This window comes from Lepidochelys kempii, chromosome 12, assembly GCF_965140265.1.
Source record: "Lepidochelys kempii isolate rLepKem1 chromosome 12, rLepKem1.hap2, whole genome shotgun sequence".
Lineage (NCBI taxonomy): Eukaryota > Metazoa > Chordata > Testudines > Cheloniidae > Lepidochelys > Lepidochelys kempii.
In genome coordinates, this window is record NC_133267.1 from 5,081,334 (window position 1) to 5,088,585 (window position 7,252).

The following is a 7,252-nucleotide window of genomic DNA, read 5'->3' on the forward strand; positions in this document are numbered from 1 at the left end:
GAGACCCAATCGGAGCGTCCCAGGGGGAGATCGCCCCGCCCCGCTTTCCCATTGGCCAGGCACAGGCGCGAGGCTCTCCCTCCCGGCGGGGCCGCGCGAGGGGCTCGCCCTGCGGAGGGGGGCTCGGGCGCGCGCCCCTGCCCCTTGCTTCGGTGTGCGCGCGCCTGTCCCAGGGACCTCCTGAGGGGAGGTGCGGCAGCCCCCTCCCAGAGACTCTGCCTAGGCCTATATGGATCCTATAGGCTCTTTGCACCCTGGAGACCCAACCCACCCTAGCCCCTAAATAAGCACCCTATAGATAACATGCAGTCGCCCTATAGACTATATGGTATGATAACACTCTTTCCATCCCACCAGTGTGTGGGCAGGATATTAAACAGGGCTACTAAAGTTAGATAGTCTTAAATTGCAAGTCTGGATAATTTGTATCCAAGAGTTTTAAAAGAGCTGGCTGAGGTACTAACTGCACCACTCATGTTGCTTTCCAATAAGTCTTGGAAAACCAGGGAAGTTCCAAAAAACTGGAAGAAAGCTAATGCTGTGCCAATATTTCAAGAGAGTAAATGGGATGACCAGGGTAATTAGAGGCCTGTTAGTCTGACATTGATCCTGGGCAATATAATGGAGCAGCTGATACAGGACTCGATTTCACCCCTTCCCCCTTGCTTGCAACACAAAGGAAAGGCTATGAAGCTCAAGACAACTTTCTTCTGTAGCTAGACACCTGAATCTGAGTGGGGCAGAATGGGCAGAATCTGAGTGGGGCATAACTGCCCCATAGAAAGGTAAAGCAGCAGGAAGGCCGTTGCTGGTAATGGACACGTGATCACAGTGTGGTTATGGCCATGGTGGGTTCTCTTAACCAAGAGACCCTGAATCACAGCCCACCCAGGGGTGGGGAGGACTCTGTTCTGCGGTGAGGGCAACATGTTAACCCCTAAATGGGAAATGGCTTCCTTGCATACACACAGCCTAGGGTTGGAACACAACTCCAGGGGGGGCCTGCCAATGTGGGGGGCACCCTGCATCACCCGAGCCACAGAGATATGGCTGGGTTAAGACCTACCTCTCAGAGGGACAAAACTACACTGACCCCCCCCCCCGCCCCCAAATGCTCAAGGGGTCACTTCTTACCCCAGGCTAGGGATAATATAAGAACACCCCAGAGTGCAGCCACGATGGCTGACACATGCAGGAATGTGGGTTTACTGACCTCCTCGCTCCCTGGCAGATGAGGGCACGGAGGCAGTGGCAGGACTCCATCCCAGTTTCAAACCCAATGGCTTTGGGGTGGCAAAAGGATGCGGGGCAGCATGAAAACTCCCCATGTGCCCCCTGCTGGTGCCATCTAACAGACCAGACCTAAGGGAGGATGTGAAACTGCTCTGGATTGTGTATTGGAAGTTTGATTGATTAGAAACTGTGCTGTAGGAATCATGAAAGTGCCTGGTAGGGCAGCTACCAAGAGATCGGAAATACAGCGTTGATTTTGTCATGAGTCTCATGATAATTATTGTTTTCCTTAAAGCCCCCGCTCCTGGAGTCAAGTGGAGATGTGATGATTTCAGCGTTCCTTCTTAAAGAAAAAGTAAGTTTCTAGCCCTCGTGGCTGTGGAGAAAGCTTCCAAATGTGACCCCAGTGCACCCTAAAGGCTCAAAAAGCAGAAGGCCAATAAAAAGAACACCCCATCTATTATTTTTAAAGCCAAGCTTGTGATTTCTGAACATTTGGCAATACTGGAAATAGGCTGTGGCATCTATGAATAATGTTTGTGTGTTCAAACTTCCCTAGCTCACTGGTCAAAGTGACCCTGCTCAGTTCAGTCTTGAAGGGGGAAGAGATATGACAAAGTGGGAATTTTCTGTAATATTTGTGTAAATACTATGAGTGCCTCAGTTTCCCTCTGTATGTGCATTGCTACCCAGCAGGTGTAAAATGGCTAACACTGCTGTTGGAACAGCACAGGAGGTGTGAGTGTCACCTCTCTGTCTCTGGAATGAAGAGTGTCATTGAAGAACTGGCTCAATTTGACCCAAATCAACAGAGGCTCCAACAAGATAGAGAGACGCCCCAAGGACTGAATGATCAACACCTAACACAGGAAACCCAGCAGGTGGGACTTGGAAAATGAGCTGGAGAGAAGGGTGTCAGAAGGCTGGAATTGGGGTGGCCGTTTTGGAGGGACTCGGGAACAAGGACAGAGACTACCACCAGAGATGAGTCATGTCTGGCTGGCCATCATGGCTTAGCCAGGGTGGACCATGGCTTAACTTCTGCCTCTCTGAGCTAACCCCAGTGTGTTCAGATTCTGTAGCCAGGTGACCAATCGATGGTACCGTGGTTTGGAGAGGCTGCCTGTGTCACTGTGAATACTCACTGAGAGCACTGCGCCCTGACAGGGGACAGCACAGGCCTCCTACAGGAGTCTGGCTGGGCTGGATTCGGTGCAGGGAGCCACGAAGAGAGACGGGGTCACTGGCTTGCCCCAGTGGAACCGTGTGAGACCTTGGGGCCAGGCCCACTACAGGGGCACCCCCAGGAGACTGGTTAAAGGCTGGGGCACAGACCAGACCCTGGAACCGCATGACAGGGTAGGCTAAGGAGCTTGGCTGAAGCTAGAAAACCAATTTTCCGCAACCCTGTAAAAAGGGGCTTGCATGTGAAGAGTGGAAGACACCCCCCCAGCCTAGAAGAAAGCCCCTAAGGTGTTGATGCTGGACCTTAAAACCCACAATGTTTGGAGTGGTGAGGGGAAGAGTCACAGCTGCACAGGGAGTTCTGGGCAGGAGAGAGAAAGAGATGGGCAGGCTCATAGCAGTGGGAGCCCAGTTTAGCTGCGGGACCATGAAGGTCAGAGCACGCTGACCTGTGGGGGGAGCCGAGGCTCCATGGTTTGGAAGACAGGCCTTGCACTGCAGGAGAAGGACCCTGGATGCCAGAGGACTCTGACCCAAGCTCAAAGAATGTTCGGGAGTGGTGAGGATACTGAGGCAGGGAACAAGTGGGCTTCAGCCCACTAAAGCTTATGCCCAAATAAATTTGTTAGCCTCTAAGGTGCCACAAGGACTCCTCATTGTTTTTCCTGAGACAGACTAACACGGCTACTGCTCTGAAACCTGTCACCATGCAAGGCACTGAATTTAGCCGTATGAAGTGGAAATCCATCAACTTCATGAAAAAACTTGTGCAGATACAGGCAGACATCATCTTCCTTTCCAAGTGCAAACAGATGGACATCGTACCAAAAGGACTGAAGGTAAAAAATCCATTACAGTCTACGTACCACACAGACTATGATGAGAGATTGTGCCCCACACACTCAAAGAAACTGCGGAACCACCTGATCAACATCCTATACAGCAAACAGGGGAAGATCAAGAATGAGCTCTCAAAACTGGAGACTCTTATAAAAAACCAACCTTCCACACAAACTTGCTCATGGCTGGACTTCACAAAAACTAGACAAGCCATTTACAACACACACTTTGCTTCTCTACAGAGGAAAAAGGACACTAAACTATCTAAACTCCTACATGCCACAAGGGGCCACAACAGTGATTCCCTTAACTCACCCAACAATATTGTTAATCTATCCAGCTATAATCTTAGCCCGGCAGAAGAGTCTGTCCTATCTCAGGGCCTCTCCTTCTGCCCCACCACCCCCATGAACATGAGACAGTTCTGAGGTGACCCAGAATCCTACTTTCGATGTTGCCTCCTGAAGGTTGAAACAACAGACTGGACTTCTACATAGAGTGCTTCCGCTGAAGTACACAGGCTGAAATTGTGGAAAAGCAGCATCACTTGCCCCGTAACCTCAGCCATGCAGAACACAATGCCATCCACAGCCTTAGAAACAACTCTGACATCATAATCAAAAAGGCTGACAAAGGGGGTGCTGAATAGGTCAGAATATGAACAAGAGGCTGCTAGGCAACTCTCTGACACTACATTCTACAAGCCATTACCCTCTGATCCCACTGAGGGCTACCAAAAGAAACTGCACCATCTGCTCAAAAAACTCCCTGAAGAAGCACAGGAACAAATCTACACAGACATACACCCCTAGAGCCCCGACCAGGAGCATTCTATCTGCTACCCAAGATCCATAAACCTGGAAATCCTGGATGCCCCATCATCTCAGGCATTGGCACCCTGACAGCAGGGTTCTCTGGCTATGTAGACTTCCTCCTCAGGCCCTAAGCTACCAGCACTCCCAGCTATCTTCGAGACACCACTGACTTCCTGAGGAAACTACAATCCATCGGTGATCTTCCTGAAAACACCATCCTGGCCACTATGGATGTAGAAGGCCTCTACACCAACATTCCACACAAAGATGGACTACAAGCCGTCAGGAACAGTATCCCTGATAATGTCATGGCAAACCTGGTGACTGACCTTTGTGACTTTTGTGACTTTGTCCTCACCCACAACTATTTCACATTTGGGGACAATGACTACCTTCAAGTCAGCAGCACTGCTATGGGCACCCGCAGTATGCCAACATTTTTATGGCTGACTTAGAACAACGCTTCCTCAGCACTCGTCCCCTAATACCCCTACTCTACTTGTGCTACACTGATGTCATCTTCATCATCTGGACCCATGGAAAAGAAGCCCTTGAGGAATTCCTCCAGGATTTCAACAATTTCCACCTCATCATCAACCTCAGCCTAGACCAGTCCACACAAGAGATCCACTTCCTAGACACTACGGTGCTAATAAGCGATGGTCACATAAACACCACTCTATACCAGAAACCTACTGACTGCTGTACTTACCTACATGCCTCCAGCTTTCATCCACACCACATCACACGATCCATTGTCTACAGTCAAGCTCTAAGATATAACCGCATTTGCTCCAATCCCTCAGACAGAGACAAACACCTACTAGATCTCTATCAAGCTTCCTTAAAACTACAATACCCACCTGGTGAAGTGAAGAAACAGATTGACAGAGCCAGAAGGGTACCCAGAAGTCACCTACTACAGGACAGCCCAACAAAGAAAGTAACAGAACGCCACTAGCCGTCACCTATAGCCCCCAACTAACACCTCTCCAGTGCATCATCAAGGATCTACAACATATCCTGAAGGATGATCCCTCACTCTCACAGACTTTGGGAGACAGGCCAGTCCTCACTTACAGACAGTCCCCAACCTGAAGCAAATACTCACCAGCAACTAGATACCACACAACAAAAACACTAACCCAGGAACCAATCCCTACAACAGACCGCGTTGCCAACTCTGTCCGCATATCTATTCAAGGGACACCATAATAGGACATAACCACATCAGCCACACCATCAGGGGCTCATTCACCTGCACATCTACCAATGTGATATATGTCATCATGTGCCAGCAATGCCCCCCCATCATGTACATTGGCCAAACCGGGCAGTCTCTATGCAAAAGAATAAATGGACACAAATCAGACATCAAGAATTATAACATTCAAAAACCGGTAGCAGAACACTTCATTCTCCCTGGGCACTGAATAACAGACTTAAAAGTGGCAATTCTTCAACAAAAAAACTTCAAAAACAGACTCCAACGAGAAACTGCAGAACTGAAATTAATTTGCAAACTGGACACCATCAAATTAGGCCTGAATAAAGACTGGGAGTGGATGAGTCATTACAAAAACTAATTTCCCCCTGCTGATACTCACACCTTCTTGTCAACTGTTTGAAATGAGCCACCTTGATTACATTGACCTCATTAGTTTTCACCCCTTCTTGTCAACTGTTGAGAATAGCCCACTTCCACCTTAATTGAATTGGCTTGTTAGCACTGACCTCCAACTTGGTAAGGCAGCTCCCAGCTTTTCATGTGCTGTGTATTTATACCTGCCTCTGTATTTTCCACTCCATGCATCTGATGAAGTGGGTTTTAGCCCACAAAAGCTTCTGCCCAAATAAATGTGTTAGTCTCTAACATGTCACAAGGACTCCTCATTGTTTTTGCTGATACAGACTGACACGGCTGCCACTCTGAAACCCATGGAGGTTTAGTGTTTTTGTATAGACCTGTGCATTTTGTGTGCAATTTAGTAAAGAGCAATGGTGAGGGGGTGCTAAGACAGAGGATCTGCACCCCAAGAGTGGGTCTAGAGACCCCCAGTAAAGGCAGTGCCTGGGCTCTGTTCAGACTCCAGCAGCTTAAAGCCCACAGGGATTCAGCATTTGGATCCTCTCATCAGTGTGCTGAGTGCCCAATGCAAGGCTCTCCTGGGACTCCGACACCTTCGGAGAGAGAAACAGGGGTGCCTCTGGCAAAGAGGTGTTTACACAGTGTTCCTCAGTGCCTTGGGCAAGCACGTCAAGGCTGGTGCATGCTCTGCAAGCCCTGGCCTGGGCTGGCTGGAGTGATCCTAGCCTGGCCTCAGAGTACTTTATGCAGGGGCTAGCCCCCTGCTCCAGTGGATACTTCCAGGGAGGTGCTTCTCTCTCAGTCTCAGGCAGCAATTCTTCCCGCTAGTCCTAGTGATGATGGGCTTGTGATGGCAGCAGTTAGCAAAGGCCCAGCCCCAGAGGTGTGTGCCTGCTGCAGCCGGCAATAAGGGCATGCCTGGAAGCGGAGCACTGTGCACAGTTATTGCAGAGAACAGCGACCATTTGTGCAGTGGAAGATGCTGTCTGAACGTCACGAGGGAGAGTTGCTCCCCTTGGTCCCTGTGCACAGCCTGGTGGGACCCCAGACGTGGGTCACTGGCCCCTCACTGCAGTCAGCCTCATTCACAGGCCTTAAAGGGCCTGGCACATGCATTCAGTTACCCAGCTGCCTGTGGCTCTCCAGCTCTAGGATGAGGGCAGGATTCATTCTCTTTGAGCTGAACAGCTCAGCTTTTCAGAGAGGCCCCACAAAGGCCCCTGATTTGCAGCGCCCCTTGGGCGCAGATTTCTTGAGTGCAAATCCAAGCCTGCCTGCTGCAGAGCCCAGCACAGGGACCAAGGGGGCAGAGCTCAGACCTGGCACAGGCTGGGATTGCCCTGTGGCCAAAGTGGCCTGGTGAGTGTGGTGCTCTGTCTCTGCCTAGTGGCCCCTAGACTACCTGAAGATTAATGAGTCTGCTACAGCCTTGGCTAAGAGCCACGTGGCTTGTAGCTCATGCAGTAGAGGATCATACACTAAACTTCAGAGGTCCCAGGTTCGATCCCGCCTGCCAACAACCGGGGTCTGTCGGCGTTGCGCTAGCAGGCCAGTGATGGCAGTGTCATGGTGACACCTGCCAGCGGGATGG